This window comes from Cnephaeus nilssonii (assembly GCF_951640355.1).
Source record: "Cnephaeus nilssonii genome assembly, chromosome: 19".
Classification (NCBI taxonomy): Eukaryota; Metazoa; Chordata; class Mammalia; order Chiroptera; family Vespertilionidae; genus Cnephaeus; species Cnephaeus nilssonii.
Window position 1 is genome coordinate 24961469 of NC_137090.1, and position 21445 is coordinate 24982913.

The 21445-nt window shown below is 51.5% G+C and overlaps 1 pseudogene across 1 annotated transcript; it reads left to right on the top strand.

Moving 5' to 3' along the window:
* The first annotated feature begins 11929 nt into the window (after positions 1-11929).
* On the top strand, positions 11930-17220 carry LOC307115456 (DNA polymerase lambda-like; annotated as a pseudogene). The gene is made up of 2 exons: positions 11930-13620; positions 17189-17220. The product of its transcript is annotated as a DNA polymerase lambda-like (transcript).
* Positions 17221-21445: the final 4225 nt, after the last annotated feature.

Consider the following 21445-nt stretch of genomic DNA (forward strand, 5'->3'; position numbering starts at 1 on the left):
GGTGCACGGGTGGGGGCCAGCTGGTTTGCCCTGAAGGGTGTCCGGATCAGGGTGGGGGTTCCCTTGGGGCATGGGGTGGCCTGGGCAAGGGGTCTGTGGTGGTTTGTAGGCCGGCCATGCCGCCCGGCAATCCAAGCAGAGGCCCTGGTATCTGGGATTTATTTATCTTCTATAATTGAAACTTTGTAGCCTTGAGCAGAGCCAAGCCTGTTTGCTCCGTGGCTACAGCCATTTTTGTTGGGATTTATTTATCTTCTATAATTGAAACTTTGTAGCCTTGAGTGGAGGGAGGCCTGGGCTGGCCAGGGTGTGCAGAAAGCTTGGCTTCCTCCATTGCCAGGGAAACCCAAGCCTCCTGCTTGCTCCGTGGCCACAGCCATCTTGGTTGGGTTAATTTGCATACTCGTTCCTGATTGGCTGGTGGGCGTGGCTTGTGGGTGTAGCAGAGTGATGGTTAATTTGCATATTACTCTTTTATTAGATAGGACTAGTGGCCCGGTGCACGAAATTTCTGCACGGGGGGTGTCCCCCAGCCCGGCTTGCACCCTATCCAATCTGGGACCTCTCGGGAGATGTCCGACTGCTGGTTTAGGCCCGATCCTTGTGGGACCGGGCCTAAACCAGCAGTAGGGACATCCCTCTCGCAATCCAGGACCTCTGGCTCCTAACTGCTCACCTGTCTGCCTGATTGCTCCTAACCACTCTGCCTGCCGACCTGCTCGCCCCAAAATGCCTCCCCTGCCAGCCTGCTCACTCCCAACTGCCCCCCTGCCAGCCTGATCGCCCCCAACTGTGCCCCCCCCGCTGGCCTAATTGCCCCCAACTGTCCCCCACTGCCGGCTTGCTCTCCTCCAACTGCCCTCCCCCCCAGCCAGCCTGATCACCCCCAACTGCCCTCCCCTCCTGGCCTGATCACCCCTAACCGCCTCTGCCTCGGCCCTGCCACCATGGCTTTGTCTGGAAGGATGTCTGGGAAGGTGTCCCGGAAGGTCTCCCAGTCTAATTAGCATATTACCCTTTTATTAGTATAGATAAAGGCCTGGTGCATGGGTGGGGGCTGGCTGGTCTGCCTTGAAGGGGGTCCCGGATCAGAGTGTGGGGTTCCCTACTGGGGGCGGTGCTGGCCTGGGCAAGTGGTTGGGGTGGTTTTCAGGCTGGCCACACCCCCATTGGGGTGGGGATCCCCGCTGGGAGGTGTGGCCAGCATGGGCGAGGGGCTGAGGGCTGTTTGGGGGCGATTTGCAGGCCAGCCAAGCCCCTGGTTTTGTCTGGAAGGACGTCTGGAAGGTCTCCCAGTCTTATTAGCATATTACTCTTTTATTAGTATAAATAGGATTTCTTAGACAGATTGTGTGTGTGTGTGTGTGTGTGTGTGTGTGTGTGTGTGTGTGTGTATGTGTGTGTTTGTGTGTGTGTGTAGAAACCAATGTCTTCATAACATTCCTTCTGTCTCTTTCCTTCCTCATTGATGCTCCTCCTGCTCTCCTTTTGGTAAACTTATCTCCTTTCTTCCTTCCGCCCTGCACTCCAGATTGTGGAGAGGAGAGAGAAGGTCACGACCCAGAGGCCCAATAAAGAAAATGGGTCCTACCTCGAGATATTGTTCCTGGAGCCCCGGAGCTGCTCAGCAATTGGGGAAGGAGTTTCTGGAACTTCCTCTGAGGGGTGGGTGGGGTGGGAGAGCGGTCAGGAGGGCTAGAGGATCTATTCATGGCCTTCTCGCTGTCCTGTGCCTCTCTCACTCCAGTTGACCCTGGTCTGTCTGCAGGCGGGCTGTGCACCCCCCTGCCTCTGGTCACGTGGGAGGCTCACACCCTAAGCATGCTCAGGATTATCTCCTGAATACTAACATGGAGAGAGGAGCATCCTGAACTTTATCTGTAGCTTCCCCTGACTCCTGCCAAGTGAGGTAACGGCCCTACTCCAGCTCAGCAGCGGGCCATGGCCTCCTTGCCCTTCAGGAGCTCATCCCTTCTTCAGGCCTGTCTTCCCGCCAGAACCACTCCCCTGCCCTGGCCTCTATGTCAATGATTCATCAAGGCTTCTAGCTCCCTGAGGGTATAATTCAGGGACAACGGCTGTGTTTCCATTGCTGCTGGATCCTCCTTTGAGGGTCCCATAGGCGGGGTCCCCCTTTTCAGACCGGCGTCTGGCTCCCCTCCTGAGTGTGCCTGAGTCCTGTCTCCTGGTTTCCCTGTCCAGTCATAGCCTGCCTCTTGTTAGAACAAGAAAATTCCAGTTTAAATCCTAAGGTAAAGCTTGTCTTTGTCAAGCCTGCCACATCCCTAACCTTCCTCCTTTTGGATGTGAGAGAGGAGAAAAGGCGGTGGGAGACAGGCCAGAGGGCTAGGAGGGGTCTGGGAACCTGAGCTGCAGACAGACATGCTAGCCATGTCTGTCTAGCCATGTCTTGCCTGGCTTTCTGGGCAACTAGTTAACCTCCAATACAGCATGTTTGCAAGATTGCAACTGCTTATTCCTTCCCTTTTGATTACTGTAGTGTCTAGACTGGCTTCTTAAGCATTTTGAATACCCGTAAAGTCAAGAAGTTCAAATTTAGGAAAGTCTCATCTGCAGGACTTAGTTCCCCTGAGCTGTTGGCCACTTATGGTGAATATTAATGAAAGACAGATGATAGATACTTATTGCTCAGCTCCACGCATTGCTAAAACCCAAAGGGGTTAATATAAGAGCTAAAGGACTCAAGTATACTTTACTGGCATGTTGAAGAGAATAAAACTTTCAGGGTATAATCAAGATTTCTTATATATGAGAACTCAAGGACCCATGGGCAATGTCTGCATTAAAAAAAAAAAAAAGCTACCACCTTTGCTTACTGACCTTAAAAATAGCTCCTTTAGCCCCTAACTGAGGTAGACAATGGATGGGATAGTAGATGAAGCCCTAGATGAGGCTCCTGGAGACCCTTGTACCAGTTCACCCACTAATTGGCTGTGTGACTTGGATGTCATAAAACCTATCTAGCCATTTGTAACCTAAGGGGATTGAACTACAAGACCTCAGAGGTCCTATTTTTTGTGTCTATAGGTTCAAGAAGAGTGAAAGGGTGTGGAGAGCAAGCACATTCCAAGACTTATTTAAAATCTCTTCACTTTTAAAATTCTGATAGTGGAACCACTCATAAAAGTAGAGTGAGTAAACTGATCCTCCAGATGTTCTTTGTTTAGACTTAAACATTATTAATGTTTTGCCATATTTGCTCATCTGTATTTTTTCTGAAGGATTTTAAAGTAGGTGCAGACATGACTTCTCACCCAAGGCTTCAACCTGCTTCTCTGAAGAATAAGACATTTTCTTACATCAACATAATATCATTAGAAAGCTTAACAAAATGGTAATGAACAGTAATCCTATCTAATAAAAGAGTAATATGCAAATTGACCATACCTTCACTACACCCACCAGCCACGCCCACCAGCCAATCATGAGCTAGTACGCAAATTAACCCAACCAAGATGGCTGCAGCCGCGGAGCGAGCAGGAGGCTTGGGTATCCCTGGCAATGGAGGAAGCCACACTTCCCACATACCCTGCCTGGCCCTGGACTCCACTCAAGGCTACAAAGTTTCAATTATAGAAGATAAGTAAATCCCAACAAAAATGGCTGCAGCCACGGAGCTGGAGAGATTAGGAGGCGTGGGTTTCCCCGGCGATGGAGGAAGCCAACCTTTCTTCCCGCCCTGGCCTCTGCTCAAGGCTACAAAGTTTTTTTTTGTTTTTTTTTGTTGTTGTTTTTACAGAGAGGAAGGGAGAGGGACAGAGAGCTAGAAACATCGATGAGAGAGAAACACCGACCAGCTGCCTCCCGCACACCCCCCACCGGGGATGTGCCCACAACCAATGCACATGCCCCTGACTGGAATCGAACCCGGGACCCTTCAGTCCACAGACCGACGCTCTATCCACTGAGCCAAACTGGTTTCGGCAAGGCTACAAAGTTTTAATTATAGAAGATAAATAAATCCCAGATACCAGGGCCTCCACTTGGGTCACCTGGGGTGTGTGGCCGGCCTGCAAACCACCATAGGCCCCTTGCCCAGGCTGCCCCATGCCCCAAGGGAACCCCCACCCTGATCAGGGACACCCTTCAGGGTAAACCAGCTGGCCCCCACCCATGCACCAGGCCTCTATCCTATCTAATAAAAGAGTAATATGCAAATTGACTGTCACTCCAACACACAAGATGGCTGCCCCCATGTGGACACAAGATGGCTGCCACAAGATGGCCAGCAGGGGAGGGACCAGGTCTGCAAGGGAGGGCAGTTGTGGGCAATCAAGCCTGTAGGGGAGGGCAGTTAGGGGTGACCAGGCCAGCAGAGGAGGGAAGTTGGGGATGACCAGGCCTGCAGGGAAGGGAAGTTGGTAGGGGACCCAGGCCTGCAGGGAAGGGCAGTTAGGGGCAATCAGGCTGGCAGGGGAGCAGTTAGGCATCAATCAGGCTGGCAGGGGAGTGGTTAGGGGTGATCAGGCTGGCAGGCAGAAGTGGTTAGGGGCAATCAGGAAGGCAGGCAGGCAAGCAGTTGGGAGCCAGCAGTCCTGGATTGTGAGAGGGCTGTCCGACTGCCCGTTTAGGCCCCATCCTACCGGGATCGGGCCTAAACGGGCAGTCGGACATCCCTCAAGGGGTCCCAGATTGGAGAGGGTGCAGGCTGGGCTGAGGGACACCCCCCGCCCCCGTGCACGAATTTTGTGCACCGGGCCTCTAGTTATGTAATATCACCTAATAACCAGTCCATATTCAAATTTCCCCAAAGTCCCCTAAACAGGCTCTCCACATCTTCCTGCTGCAGGCCTGTCTCTGGGGCTGACCACTGTTAACCATGTCAGTTTTTAGTGCTTCTGGTGATCACCTTCACATAAATAATCCCCACTTATACCACCATGCTTGTTTTACCAACTGCAGTCATTGTCTCTTGGCTTTCTGCTAAGGTAGGTGAGGATTTAGCTAATTTATATTCTCTCTTCCATTCTAGTTCCTCTGTGTAGTAATACTTATTGAGGTTTTGTTTTGGGTTGAATTGTGTCGCCCCCAAAAGATATGCTGAAGTTCTAATTGAATGTGACCTTATTTGGCAATAGGGTCTCTGCAGATATAATCAAGTTAAGATGAGGTCACACTGGATTAGCCTGGGCCCTAATCCAGTGTCTAGAGTCCTTAGAAAGAGAGAAAGATTTGGAAACACACACACACACAAAGATGGAAGACAGCCGCGTGAAGACAGAAGCAAAGATTGGAGTCATCTCCAATCATCTCCCTTTGTCCGTGGGATATGTTCTCAGATCCCCAGTGGATGCCTGAAACCGAGGATAATATCAAACCCTCTCTATGCTATGTTTTTTTCCTATACATACAGACCTATGGCAAAGTTTAGCTTGTAAATTAGGCACACTAAGAGATGAACAACAGCTACTAATAATGAACAACAATCCTATATAATAAAAGCCCAGCAACCGAAACAGTGGAATGACCAGAATGACCAGAGAGCAGAACTACCAGCCCCTTGCCTAGGCCAGCCCCGCCCCGCAGCGGGGACCCCCACTCAGATCAGGGGTGTGGCTGGCCTGCAAACCCCTGGCAGCCCCTCACCTAGGCTGGCCCCATTCCCCAGAAGGGACCCCCATCCCAATCGGGGGTGTGGTCCCTCACCCAGGCCAGCCACGCCCCCCAGTGGGGACCCCCACCCCAATTGGGGGTGATGCCAGCATGCAAACCTCCCATGGTCCCTTGCCCCAGCAGAGACCGCCCCCCCCCATCCAGGGCCCCCATCAGGGCAGGCCAGCCGGCCCCCACCCGTGCACCAGGCCTCTATCCTATATAATAAAAGGGTAATGTGCAAATTGACGCCAATGGCGGAACGACCAGAACAACCACTGGACCAGTCACTATGAGGCACACTGACCACCTCTCGGTCCCTTTCCCCAGCTGCAGGCTCCGATTGCCTGATGGCAAATGGGGAACTGGGGTTGGGTGGCGGGGGATGCAGGCGATGCCAGGCCAAGGCCCCCACCCTGCCAGTCACCCCACACACAGTGGGTGACCCATGGTGGAGGCAGGGCCGGCCAGCGGGTGGGAACAGCTAACCTTTCAGTCCCTTCCCGTGGCCATCAGGCACCGATCACCCGATGGCAAAAGGGGAATGGGGGGGGGGGGTGGCAGCGAGGGGTGGGGCCAGCTGCGGGCAGCCGGGGAAGATGGCCCTGATGGCAGGCCAGGCCTAGGGACTGTAGCCATGCACGAATTTCGTGTGCCGGGCCTTTAGTTATCCTCTCTAATAAAATGGTAATATGCAAATTAACCATCACTCCGCTACATAAGACACGCCCACCAGCCAAGCCACGCCCACCAGCCAATCAGGGCGAGTATGCAAATTAATCCCAATCCAAGATGGCTACAGCCACAGAGAGCAAGGTTTCCCAGGTAACAGAGTAAGCCAAGCTTTCCATAGCCATTGCAGGCCTAAGCCTCCACTCAAGCTACAAAGTTTCAATTATAGAAGGTAAACAAATTCAAACAAACGGCGGCAGAATGGAGCTTGAGAGAGCAGGCCAGGGTTGCCGGCGGCAACAGGGGAAGCAAAGCTTTCCGCACACCCTGGCCGGGCTCACCCGCTTAAGGCAACAAAGTTTCAATTGTAGAAGGTGAATTAACTGCCACAGAAATGGCTGCCGGAGCCCCAGGCTTGGCTCTGCTCCAGGCTACAAAGTTTCAATTGTAGAAGGAAAATAAATTCCAGATACCAGGGCCTCCCCTTGGGTTGCCAGGGGGCGTGGCCGGCCTGCAAACCACCACAGGCCCCTCGCTCAGGCCGCCCCACGCCCCAAGGGAACCCCACCCTGATCTGTGACACCCTTCAGGGCAAACCAGCTGGTCCCCACCCGTGCACCAGGCCTCTATCCTATCTAATAAAAGAGTAATATACAGATTGATCATCACTGCAACACACAATATAGCTGCCCCCATGTGGTCAAAGATCCTGCCCCCATGTGGACACAAGATGGCCACCACAAGATGGCCAGCAGGAGAGGGCAGTTGGGAGGCACCCAGCCTGCAAGGGAGGGCAGTTGTGAGGGACCAGGCCTTCAAGGGAGGGCAGTTGAAAGGGACCAGGCTTGCAAGGGAGGGCAGTTGGAGGTGATCAACCCTGCAGGAGAGGGCAGTTAGGGGTGACCAGGCTGGCAGAGGAGGGAAGTTGGGGGCAAACAGGCTGGCAGGGGAGCAGTTAAGCATCAACCAGGCTGGCAGCGGAGTGGTTAGGGGGTGATCAGGCTGGCAGGCAGAAGTGGTTAGGGGCAATCAGGAAGGCAGGCAGGCAAGCAGTTGGGAGCCAGCAGTCCTGGATTGTGAGAGGGATGTCCGACTGCCCGTTTAGGCCCGACCCCACCAGGATTGGGCCTAAACGGGCAGTCAGACATCCCTCCAGGAGTCCCAGATTGGAGAGGGTACAGGCTGGGCTGAGGGACAATCCCCCGCCGTACACGAATTTCGTGCACCGGGCTGCTAGTACTATAATAAAAGTGACGTGAATGTGGCATTATTAAGTAAAATAAAGGTAACCTGAACACAAGCACTGTGATACCGAGACAGTGGACCTGATAACATGGATTCCAGACTTCTGGCCTCCAGAACTGTGAAGGAATAAATTACTGTTGTTTTAAGCCACTCGATTTGTGGCAATTGGTATGGCAGCCCTAGGGAGCTGGTATGGTTCCTCTGGGGCATTGCTGTGAGGGAAAAACACAGTTTTCTACCTTCCCCTATAGGAATAACCCAGTCTTCCCTGCTGTGTCTTTCTCCCCCGTGAGTCTCCTTTACTACTAACATACAACACTTTCCTTGCAGTCACCAGATGTGTGGGGATTTCCCCCCACAACAAGCAAATTTCTGTGACACCAGCTGGGTATCCTACAATTTAATTCAGTTCTGACACTATTTACCCAGAGATCCTGCAGATTAAGGGCTCAGCCCCACAAGACTGCTTCCCCCCCAGATATGCAAAGACACACTGTAGATGCACTTGGAAGCCAAGGGCATCACTGGTGCTTCTGACCTGCAGGCTATAGGTCAGGGGTCCCAATGAACCCCGCCCTACGTTCAGTTAATTTGCTAGAGCGGCTCACAGCCCTCAGTTAATCTGTTTTCACTGCTGTATAGTATTCTACTGTAAGACTAGACAGATATTAGGTGGTGTTTAAGAGCATGGCCCTGGGGCCAGACTACTAGGGTTCAAACTCTAGCTCTGCCACTTACTGCTAGTTCTGCGATGTTGGGCATATTACTTAACCTCCCTTTGCCTCAGTTTCCTCATGTCCAAAATAGGGCTAATGATAGCGAATGAAGATTGAATAATTTAGTATCCATAAAGCATTTAAAACATGCTCGGTGCATTGTGTATGCTGTTGAAGAGCCGGCTATCATTGTTATATATTTACTAGAGCAGCGGCCGCCAACCTTTTGGACCTCATGGACCACCAGTGGTCTGTGGATCACTGGTTTGTGACCACTGCTCCAAAGGTTTCCTTAAACCAGTGGTTGCCTACATTTTGGACCTCATGGACCACCGGTTGGCAACCGCTGTTCTAGAGGCCCAGTGCACGAATTCGTGCACGGGTGGGGTCTGGCTGGCCAGTCCCAATGGGGGCTGATTGGGCCAGGCCGGTGGAAGGGGAGGGGACATGGGAGGTTGGTGGAGAGCGGGACTGCAGCGGGATGGTGGAGCAGGTGAGCAGGTGGTGCCAGGCTAAGGTGGGTGTGAGCGGGGGCCCCTGACTGCCCTGCTGGTCACCATCTGTGGGTCAACCGGCGGGGCGATCAGCGAGTGGGTGGTGCCAGGCCGAGGCAGGTGCGAGTGGGGGCCCCGATTGCCCTGCTGGTCACCCCGCCAGTTGCCCCACAGATCAGCCCTGGTCGCCTGCCAGGCCTAGGGACCCTACCTATGCATGAATTTCGTGCACTGGGCCTCTAGCACATACATAAAAATTAGGGCCCCACAGGATGAAGAGCACAATACACAGGGTCTGCCTGCTACCAGCCCTGGACCTACAGCTTTCCTGGCTCTCGGGATTTGTTCAAGTTGCTGTCAGTCGTGCCTGGCATTTGCTGAGTGCTCCCTATGTGATAGGTGTTCTACATACATGACCTTGTGCAATTTCACAGCAAGCCCACGTAGTAGGGTTATTCCCAGAACCTTGATTCAAACAGGCAGTCAGATACCAGAGCCTATGCTGTTCACCAGGGCCTCCTACAGGGCTGCCATGTGAGGAGGCGCGGCCTGCATGTTGCACAACTCTAGAACAGTGGTTCTCAACCTTCCTAATGCCGCGACCCTTTAATACAGTTCCTCATGTTGTGGTGACCCCCAACCATAAAATTATTTTCGTTGCTACTTCATAACTGTAATTTTGCTACTGTTAATGAATGGTAATGTAAATATCTGTGTTTTCCGATGGTCTTAGGCTCTACAGCAGCGGTTCTCAACCTGTGGATCGCGACCCCGCTAGCAGGGTTGCCTAAGACCATCGGAAAACACAGATATTTACATTACGATGCATTAACAGAAGCAAAATTACAGTTATGAAGTAGCAACGAAAATAATTTTAGGGTTGGGGGTCACCACAACATGAGGAACTGTATTAAAGGGTCGCGGCATTAGGAAGGTTGAGAACCACTGCTCTAGGAGGTACCATTGCGCAGACTACAATGCAACGGCGCCCGTTGGAGTTGTGCGGTGCAGTGGCCCTGGCCTTCTGCTAAGTAAGAGCCGAAAGAAAAATGCTTTCTACCTATCTGACAGGCTCAGAGGGGTGGACTCCACTACCCACTGCGGGCCTTTCTGCTCTGGATTTATAGGCCTTTCTTAAGGTCATGGTTCTTCATATTTTAAAAGGCTATTGGCACGAGAGCCCTCCCACCTACATAAACATTTGTTTAGGGAGGGAGAGCCCAGCATGGGCCCCGCGGGCTGACACCAGCCATGTAAGGGCACCGACTCGGCTGCTGCTCGTGGCTTTCCCCGTGGCCACCGCAGACTTATTGAGCAATATATTATGAGTGCGCCTCACTCTGATGATGTGTTATGGATAAATCATTAAGGAGGCAGCTCACTGCGGTGATGTATTGGTGTAATAGATCATCAGAGTGAAGTCTTCTGCCGACATACGGGCTGGCTCAAAGGGTGGTGTCATTCAGGGAAGAATTAGCCCAGCAGCAGATCTGGCTTAATTACAGGATAAAAGGCCTGTGAATGATAGGCTGAAGGCTGCGGCACCAGCATTTTGATTCCCGATGTAAAAATATAATTGGGCTTCCTGAGAGAATTTTTGATTATTTTCAAACAGACTTCTGTTTTATCCCAACAGCACAACTTGCCACGTGGCTGCGGGGCTGTCTTATATCGGGGAGGATCTCCAGGCCCTGTCCACATCAGAATTATTGTCCTCCTTTCAATTTGCAGGTCACAGAACGAGTTAAAGGAGATAAAATCCAGGAGGCCTGCCTTTAAGTTCTTCAGAATGATGTCCTTAGCAGCCAGACCATCGGAACTGAGTGATTTATTCAAATCATCATTAACCGGGGCCGTGGTTCTCGTCTAGGTCCGCGTGCATGTGTGGAGAAGAGGGGGCAGTCTGGTGAACATGTGTGCGTGTGTCTGAGGACATCAGCATCTTAGGGACAATAATAATCATCCTGTTTATCAGACGCTTAACGTTGTGCTAAAGGCTCTGCGTGTATTAGTTAGTCTCGTTGAATCCATACGACAACATTGTGGGACAGGCATTATTATTGTTATTGTCATTTTCCAGCTGAGAAAACCAGCCAGGAGCCTGCATTACTGGCCAGGTTGTACAGCCGCTCTTGGCAGAGCCAGTGAGCCTGATGCTGGGGTGACTCTTACAATCTTCCCTTCCCACCTCTAGGTCCCCCCTTCGTTTGAGGACCCTAACCCTGCCTCCTGTGAACTGCAGACCTCAGTGGGCACAGTTAAAGATATGTTTGCTGAAAAATCTATTATTTTGTCTCAAGACACATCAAATTTCAAGTATTACTAGGCCCCCAAATTTCGTCTGAGTCGATTATTTCTTGAGAAACTTATAGGATGAGACTTCTTAGCAATGGCCGGTGAAAACTCTCTGGACCAACTCTCCTACTGGGAACAACTATGAAAGCTGCATACAATATTTTTTGAAATCTTCTTAAATAGTATGAAATTGCTGACAAGACAGTAAGAAAGGACTAGGTCAACAGGGGAAAGAATAGGAACCAGAGAGGGGAATGAACAGAGGCTGCCTGCCTTTGCCCTGAGGGCTGCTGATCCCAGGCTGCTCAGCCCGCTGGGAAGTGAAGGCAGAATGGAAGCCAGGAGCCAGCCCAGGGAGGGAGGGCCTCACTACAGTCAGCTGGGGCCCCAAGGCTACATCCTCGGAAGAGGGTGGCCTGGAAGTGGAGCAGCCTTCACGCAGAATTACAGCCCAGGCTCTGATTACCCAGCCTGTCCTGGTGCAGGAAACCTCAGGCCTTGGACTTGGTTTAGGGTGGGCCCGGACTGGTAGGGCTCCGTTAGGGAAGCAGCTCTCTGGGCACAGGTGCTTTTACATTAGGCCTCAGATAATTCCTATACATTGAAAAAAACACAAAACACCTGGATGATAGTCAACAATAACCAGGCACACAAGGAAACCCACTCCAGGAGTGAAAACCAGCAAAAGCAGGCAACAGAACTGGATCGACAGAGACTTTAGATATTGAAACCATCAGACCACAAACAATAAATGGCATTTCTTTCTTATTATGTTTAAATTTTTAAAAAAAAGCTTGAAGCTATCTGCAGAGAACAGAAAATAAAAAAGAAGCTGTTCTTCATCCATTCTCATTGGCTGTCCTGCTAAAAAGCCTGGGATCCAGCCATACCTCAATGGACCCCGGGGGCATCTTGAAGGCATTTCCCAAGCAGAAGAAAATCCATGCCAATCCATCATCAAAAGCACCTGCAAAGATTCCCAAGAGGGAAGACAGAGAAGAAGCAAGAGAGTGGCTGAGTTCCCTGAGGGCCCATGTTGTGCCCACTGGCATCGGGCGATCCCGGGCAGAACTCTTTGAGAAGCAGATTGTCCAACATGGTGGCCACATAGACTCTGCTCAGGCCCCAGGGGTCCCTCACATTGTGGTGAATGATGGCATGGACTGGGAGCAAGCCCTCTGCCCCTTAGACTGCCCTCAGGCACTCAGCTGGAAAAGTCAGCCTGGCGCAGCTTATGCCTGCAGGAGAGAAGGCTAGTGGACATACCAGGATTCAGCATCTTCATACCCAACAGGTACCTGAACCAGCCACAGCTCCGTAAGGCAGACCAGGACTCTTCTCCTGGAGCTTGTGCGGCTCTGCTCAGGACAACCTACTCCCACTAGACCTGCATCTCCTCCCCAGAGGACAGAAGCTCAAAACACCCAAGCCCCACCTGGCTCTGATGATGAAACCAATGATGGGAAAGAGACCCAAGTTAGCACAGCTGATTTGGAATCCCTGATCAGTGGCCACTACCCCATCCCCCCTGAGGGAGATGGTGAGCCTAGTCCAGCCCCTGAGGGTCTGGATAAGTGGGTCTGTGCACAGCCTTCGAGTCAGAAGATGACCAACCACAACACCCACATCACAGAAAAGCTGGAAGTGCTGGCCAAAGCCTACAATGTTCAGGGAGACAAGTGGAGGGCCCGTGGCTATGCCAAGGCTATCAATGCCCTTAAGAGCTTCTACAAGCCCGTCACCTCCTACCAGGAAGCCTAGAGTATCCCTGGGATTGGGAAATGGATGGCCAAGAAGACTATAGCGATCCTAGAAAGCGGACATCTGCGGAAGCTGGACCACATCAGTGATAGCATGCCTGTCTTGGAACTCCTCTCTAATATTTGGGGAGCTGGAACCAAAACTGTCCAGATGTGGTACCATCAGGGTTTCCAGAGCTTAGAAGACATTCGCAACCGGGCCTCCCTGACTACCCAGCAGGCCATCGGCCTGAAGCATTACCATGACTTTCTGAAATGCATGCCCAGGGAGGAGGCTACCGGGATTGAGCAGTCAGTCTGGGAATCAGCTCAGGCCTTCAACCTTGGCGTTCCTACCAATGGGTAAAAGCAACCTGTGGTGATATGGACGTGCGGCTCACTCACCCGGATGGCCGGTCTCACCAGGGCATCTTCAGCCGCCTCCTGGACAGCCGGTGACAGCGAGGGCTCCCGAGCGATGACTTGGTGAGCCAGGAGGAGAACAGTCAGCAGCAGAAGTACCTGGGTGTGTGCCAGCTCCGCGGACCAGGGCTGGGTTATTCCTGGGACGGCACTGACGACTGGACATCATCATTGTGCCCTACAGCGAGTTTGCGTGTACCCTGCTCTACTTCACTGGCTCTGCCCACTTCAACCTGCTCCATGCGGGCTCTGGACAAGACCAAGAGCACGAGCTTGCCTTCAGCACAGCTGTGGTGCAGGACATCCGAGGTCTCAAGGTGGGGCCTGGCCGAGTGCTTCCTACCCCCACTGAGAAGGATGTCTTCAGGGTCCTAGGCCTCCCCTACCGAGAACCAGCTGAGCGGGACTGTGACCTGACCCGTGGTCGGGGCGGAGGGGGCACCCACTGGACCAGCTGCCCTACCTGGCCATCCGGGACTCACCTCTTCAATCACCAGCTCTCTGGGCCTGAGGAAAAGGGCCAGCCTGGCTCGCAGGGTCTGCCCTGCTCTGCCCCGACAAGAGCAGACTGCGCTCCCTTCTCCTACACAGCTGCTCTTGGTAGAGGTTTGCACGTGGCTCATTGCCCCACTTTAAGCAGGAACAGGTGGCTGGTATAAAGCTAGCTTCCTGTGCTGAAGGCCCAGGCATCCCCTTTCTTTACCCTGATGATAGTCTAGCTGCTGGGAGTGGGATTGGGCTGCAGGGGGAGAGGCAAGCAGCTCAAGAGGCAAGCATTACCCAAGATCCTTTGGAGCAGAATGAACCACTCCGTGTATTCCCTCTCCCCACCCCACTTCCTGTGCAGCTGGACGTGTTGGGAGAGGGTGCCTCAGGCTCCGTGAGGACAGCATTGGAAGACCCAGGGGCCTAGTAAAGTGCATTTCACATTCAACCTGCCTGGGGTCTGTGAGCTGCTGTAGCCCCTGCCTGCCTTCTTCCACCCAAGCGGGCCTGGAGAGGGCAGCTGAATGGCAGCCCAGAAATGCAAGTTAACAGCTCTTCCTATAGGCCAGGCCTGAGTCCGCTCCTGAACTCAGAAGGACACCGGTGGATGTTAAAAGGGAGAATTCATGAAGTCAGGCATTTAGGGGGGCCTGCTTACCCATCAGCATCTCCTGTGGGCCCTGCCCTAGAACAGGCTATCTGGGAACATGAACAAAAGTGGCAAAGACCAGCCCGGCTGGCGTGGCTCAGTGGTTGAGTGTCGACCTATGAACATGGAGGTCACAGTTCGATTCCTGGTCAGGGCACATGCCCGGGTTGCCGGCTATACCCCAGTGTGGGGCATGCAGGAGGCAGCCGATCAATGATTCTCTCTCATCATTGATGTTTCTATCTCTCTCTCCCTCTCCCTCCCTCTCTGAAATCAATAAAAACATATATTTTTTTAAAAAGAAGCTGTTACAGGATAAATATGCAGCTATCTCACCGCCATTCTCCCCTTCCAGCCCACCCTCCTGTCCCCCAAAAAGAGAGAAATTCTGGGCAGCAGAATTGCATGTGGAAATCTCACTTGTCTTGGTGTTAGGCAAGTTAGAAAAGACATTGTTCTAGCTGCAATGTGTTTATTTTCCACAAAGCATGTCAGTCTAGCATTTCCTTTTGGCTTTTATTTGTGAGTTTATAAAATTATAATTTGGATTTCATTATTCACATGGAAGTAGGAAATACTTTTAGACAAATTGACTAAAAGATCTAAAAATAGATAACAGGCAATATACCACCCCCCTATCCTGCAAAAATGGGGGGTATACACCCTCCCATTTTAAAATTATCATAGAAAACATTCAATTTTAATACGTAAGTCTTAAAATCTGAAATGTAAGGGGCTACGATGCTATGATATATAGATGCCATTGTTAAAAATCCTTAGGATATTGGAGTATAACGTCAGGCTCTCCCTCAGATAGACCGGGTTGGGGTTCGAGCTCCAACACTTACAACATTTTGTAATCTCAGGCAAATCATGTAACTTCTCAGAGCCTCCATTTGCTCATCTGCAGAATGGGAATAAGAATAGCACTGCACCTGCTTCAAGGGGTTGTTCGAGTCAACAGAGATCGTGGATAGAGAGAGCTTTGCATTCAGCTGACACATGAAACTTGTTTATTGTGACTTTAGCTTCTTGGAACAGCATTATAGTATCCAGATGAAGTTGGCATCTGTATTTTGCTTCCATTTAAATACAGGAAGGCTTTATGTAAAGAGCTTGATTCCCTATGTGTAACTAGTCAGAAAAACTCTTCTCCCGAAAAGTTGATGAGACTTGGTTCCTAAGGACTGACCCCAGGCTGCTGGGGCTCGGCCATATACAGCGAGCCTTTGGATAAAGAAGCCACTTACTTTGGCCTCCAAAATCAAGGCCATCTCCTTGTGAAGGGTAGAAATCGAGGTGAGAAAAGATTGATAATCCTGCATTGCAGACTTTATTAAAGATGTCCAGATTACAAATTGGGCTGTCTGTCAATCAATCAGCCTGTTTCCTGCATTTTTCTCTGTCATCTGCTAAAAATATTCCTGTGCAACGCTGAGCCCCTGTAGCCATCATAAATGCTAATCTCTCTTCCTTTCCTTTTTGAAGGACGAGCTTGGCCATGCTCCCTAGTAGAGGTCCCTGGATTTGTCCTTGTCTTGCTATTATTTAAAAATTTCCCAAGTCAGATGATTTCAAGTGAGGAAAAAGGGCACATGAGTGGAAGTCACCAGTGAAGTGTGGTTCAGGCTGCATTCCTCTTTCTTTGGGTAATTTTCTTGAACCCTGGTGAGAAGGGACAGGTTGAAAACAACCAAACTGAAGATCCTATATAATAAAGAGCTAATATGCTAATTAGACCGAACAGCAGAATGACTGTCCAGACGAAGCCGGGGCTGTGAAGGCCGAGGCAGCCGGGGCTGCGAGGGCTGAGCTCCTTGCACAAATTTCGTGCATCGGGCCTCTAGCAGATCAATAAAAGGCTTAACTGATGATTGGTAGGTTACTGTACAATTGTTGGGGTTCCTTGCGTCAAGGAACCGAGTCAGCATCATTTGAGTTTCTCAGTATCCCTGCCTGAGCTTGGGGGATGCCTTTCCAGGTTGGGTTCCCTGGAAAAGACTCTGAGATGGAGAGCTGCATGCAAAACTTTAATTAGGAGTGGAAGGGGGCAAGGAAAGTAGGACTGAGCAGAGAGAGAAGATGTTCCCTAATGCGGTTGCCATAGAGACCTCAGCTAATTGTGCAGGAGCTCTGCAAGTGGGATGGCCCTTCATAGTTGTCCCAAGGTATATGAGTTGGGCCTTTGCATCCCCCCATCAGCCAGTCATGGGCCAGAGCTGTCCCTGGGAGGGGATTTATCTTGGTTAAAGCGATGTCCAGTGGGGGATGAAGCGCTGAGCCAACAGCAGCTGATATTCTCAGCAGCTGGGGGACTGGTGAGTGGCCCTGAAGAGTAGGAGCTTGGCGGACAGTATCCATGATAGACCATCCTCTGAGCTGCCCAGATTCACTTGCTTCTCATAGTGACTTTGCCCCATCTCTACTGGCTTCTCTAGGATTGTGGATTGTTTTCTAGGGAAACTGATCAGAGAAGGGCTAGTGGGACAAACTACGGCTCCTGATCTCAAGGCTCTGATAATCAACATGCCCCTTCCCCATCACCTGTACTAGATTCTTCTTACCCTGGGCTAGTGTTTCTGCTGGTCTAAGTGGCTTGTTTGGTGGGTGACCCAGACTCTCATTCCGGAGGCTTTTGACCTTTGGCTACCCTGCACTTTTCAAGCCGTGGCTGCTATACTTGCCCATGTATTGTTAAAACTGGGTATGAAAACACCAAGAGATGCCCCCAATGGATCCTCTGGGTGCCAAATGTGTTCTTCCCTGTCTCTGAGTACCAGCAGCCATTGCTCACACTGACATGCGCTGAGCTGACTCCTCTATGAACTTGGCTTGGGTTTTCTCCTCCTCTGTCAGCTGGCCTCAAGGGACCCCTCATGCAGCCATAGGCGTGAGGAGAGGGCCGGGGTAACACTGGTGTGTGACATGGGCGTCGGGGCTAACTGTTCCTGCAGCTCGCTTGTGCTGATCTTGAATGTACCATCCCCATCTGATGATGGATCTCTGCTGGTCCTGCCTGCCCTTGTGACTGGGTGGATCTGACAAAAACCAGCTCATGATGGGCAGCTCTGGTCGCCTGGTAGCTTGGTATCACTTGGTCAGAAACTTCATCTGCACCAGGGTCCTGCAGCATCTGGGAGCTGCTTTTCAGCTGGTGTGTAGTTTTTTCCTGCAGATGTTAAGCCTGGCTTCAGAACCATAGGGATCTATAATATTCTCTTTCTGGGCCTTGCCAGAAACTCCATGTTGTGTCTTTTCCCACCACAGACACCTCCAATTCCATTGAGCCTGCCAGGTCATTCAGCTCAAATGGACTGAGACAGATGTGCACGTTTATGACCATTGTAAGGAAATGAAGTAGCTCACTTGCAAAACTCCCAGAGGGAGAATCTGATTGGCCTGTGTTGGGCCAGCTGTTCCCTCCTGGCCAATCAACTGTGACCAGGGGGCTGGGTGTGGACTGGGCATTTTACCTCTGGTATGCCTGCTTCTGTTCTTCTCTCCATTCCCTTCCCCTATGTTTATTGACATCGCTGCGTCATGCAGCCAGCAGGTGTGTGGGGACATGTAGAGGAAAGGGCCTTGAAGGCAGACAGTCTGGATTTGAAATGACTGTGATGTTCAGGGGTCCCTTATCTCTGAGGCTGGCTCCTCACTTTAGTGAAGAGCGGTGAAGAGCAAGTGCCTTATGGATGAAGACTACCAAGTACATACTTGGCACGAAGGAGGTCTTCAACGCCCCTTGATCATGAAGTGCGAGCTCAGGTTTCTCGTTCAAGATCGTGCCCCTGGGACATTCTGGTGTGGGGACCTTGGAGTTGCCACAGCTCAGGCCATGCTACTACAGAAGCCATTGACAAAGGCCTCCTCCTTGCCCTCCCGCTGGGCTGACAGGACCAGGCACGGCCCACGGAGCGCTGTCTTCACTATGGGGGCTCCTCAAATCTTCCTCGTGACCTTGGAGTTCAGCCCCCCAGGGCACTTCCTCGCAGGCCTAGCCTTCCCACTCAGACCCCTCGCCCCTCGCCACAGGCCTCTCCACACACCCACTTGGATGTGCACTAATGCCATTATCTTCCCGAAATTAAAATCAAGCCTCAACTTATAATGTTTCACGGAGAGGGAATTGGGGTTATATATTCCTGCGTTGAGCCGTATTCTATTTCAGTCATAGCATTTAATTATGATTGGTATGTTAGTGCCCACCGGAGCATAACAAATTGTCATTATGTTATTCTGCTGAGTCTAATTTAATTGGCAAGTTGTCACAAAAGCAATTATCCGTCATTTATTTTGTTGCCATAACCACATCTAGAAGAGCACCTGCTGTCTGCGAGGAGCAATGCGCCACAGTCCCTCGGCCCTGGCTCCGAGCCACTTAGCTGACACAAAGACATTGCTTCCCCTTCTGATTTAAAAATATGTTCCTCATTTCCCGCTGCGGTCTCAGGAAGCCTCCTGGGGGAGCCTCAAAGTGCCAAAGAAAATCCACGGGCTGGGGCGTCGCCTGGGCCCCCACTGGGAGACGGGGGGTCAGCTCTGCTGTCAGGGTGTGGGGGGGAGGCAGCGGGAAGCGGGCCCCGTGGAGGGTCCGGGCCCTGCCTGGGTCAGGCTTTGCTCTCTCAGCTGTTTCAGCTGCCACCTCAGTGATAGACTCATAAATATTTGTTGCTCTTTTCTCCTGAGGCACACGGCGCGCTCGCTCCCCGGGAAGCAGGGTTGTTTGGCCATTTCGCAGAAAGGGAACCCGAGGACCTGGGGACTGAGGCCCACAGTCATCAGGGGAGTCTGGGAAGAAGCCAGGACTACAGTGAAGATCTCCAGAGCTTTCCCCATCGGAACAAGCATGTGCAAGCAGAACCCAGGTCCCAGTCGGTGCCCCTGGTGCAGTAGGACATGGCTCAGGGCCCTATTTCACACGGACACACCTGTGATCGGGGCTGGGGGAAGGAAAAGGGCAGAGGGCGGGGGCGAAGGGAGAAAAGGGAGGGAAGAGCCACCAGACTGCCTGCCCACATTAGAGAGGCTGAGACAGGAACGGCCCCCTTTGCCAGGAGCCTCTGATTCCAAAGTCTTTGGGAGTCTCTGTGAGCCCCCTCCTACCTCCCCCCACCTCCCACCGCCCTGTGCGTGAATATCCCCCACACTTGGGATCAATAAGACTTTTGTGAGTGAGGAAGCAGAGGCAAGCAAAGGGATTTTTTTTCCCCTTCCCTGACAGGGGGAGACAGTCATTCCTCAGGGAAGATGTCGCCAGTAGGTCTGTCTCTGTCCTGCGGGCTGGAAGCAGGTGCAAAAATGACTAATCCCGTTCTGGCTTCCACGATGCTCTTAGCGGCAGAGTCAACAAAGGACTCGTTAAGAACAAAAACAAAACCCCAAACAACAACACTAGACTGCAAAGGGAAGAAAGAACCAGGCCTTTAAATCAAGCAGCGTTTCCCTCTGGGTCAGTCAGCTCTAATTCCCAGGCTACCTATTTGGGGACATTGGAAAATTACCAGCTTCCTGAACACAGGCAGATCATTTCTTGTGACTATTTTTTTTCTTCTTTTTTAGAAATCTCTCATTGTAATTGCTGACTAAAAATAAACTAGGGATGTGTCAGGTTCCTTCCTCCGGGACCAGCATTATCCCTAGGGAATGTTCCTCATGACTGCGGAGAAGTCGTTCTTGCCACCACAAAGGCCACCGTAGCAAAATGGTCAAGACCCCTGCTCCTGTGGGAGGCCCCGTTGAATCTCTGGGGCCAGAACTTATATAGTTGATAGCAGAGCCGGGTAGAGGTTGATGTGCAGGGAGGGGCCTGTGCACGAGGCCTGCTGGGCTCGGTGGCGGGAGAGGGTGGTGCTTGATTCCACGTGAGCGTGTACATTAGCTTGAACTCTCTGGAAAGTAAGTTGGCAAAATGGGGCAAGAGCCATGAAAAATGCCCATCGCCTCGGACCCAGGAATTTCGCTGAGGATAAGCAAATTGCTTCCAGAACAGAAGAAAGATGTTTGCTTTGGTGTTATTTATCACAGCAAAAGCAAAATCTGTGCTGAGAGCAAAGCGACTTGGAGCGTGTGGCTCTAAGCCCAGGGGTGTTGATAGCGTTTGCTTTGTGTTTTCTGGGAGGGATGCTGGGTCACGAGGAATTCTTTATGCGGTTTCACGAAGTAAGCATTTATTGGACACCATAATAGATGGAGCTAGCTTATGTGTGTATATAAATACAGACGAGACGGTCCCTCCTGTGCTAGTTCCTTATTTCTGTGGTAACAAATTTATCTCCAATTTAGTGGCTTAAACAATACATATTTATCATATAGTTCTGAGGTCAGAAGTCTGGAATGGGTCTGACTGGGCTAAAATCAATATATCACCAGGGCTGTGCTCCTTTCTGGAAGCTCTAGGGGCGAAACTGTGTCCTTGCCTTTTCCAGCATCTAGAGCCTGCCCGCATTCCTTGGCTTGTTGCCTCCCTCCTCCATCTTTAAAGCCGAATCCTCCTCACCGTGCATCTCGCTGACCTTCTTCGGTAGTCACAGCTCTCTCTGCCTCTCCTCTCCTGCCTTCCTGTTCCACTGTTAGGGACCCATGTGATGGCATTGGGCTCACCCGGATTATGGAGGATAACCTTCCTATTTTAAGGTTGGTCAGCAACCTTAATTCCCCTTTGCCATTTAATGCAACATACAAGTTCGGGGGATCAGGACATGGACATCTTGTGGTGATGACAGGGGCATTATTCTGCAAACCACACTCCAGACCAGGAGCTTACTATTTAGTGGGACAGACATGTGAGCACATCTTTGGAGTGTATGGCAGCGTGCCATGGCCAGCCAGCAAGATCTGGGGAGGCGGCATGCGTATTCATAACAATCCAGAAATTCCTCGCTAGGACGCTAGGTGTTATTTACCTCGGTTTTCCTCCTCCTGCCAACACCAACTCTCTGCTGTGGCCAGTTTAGCCTCCTGCTGTTCCATAATCACCATATGCTCTTTTCCAGTCCCACAGCTTTGCCCATGGCCACCCCTACCTGGCTGCCCTTGTTTCTTCTTACTCCCTACCCAAACCCCAGCCACCCATCAACATCCAGATCAAGTCCCATGTTCCCCACGACTCTTCCC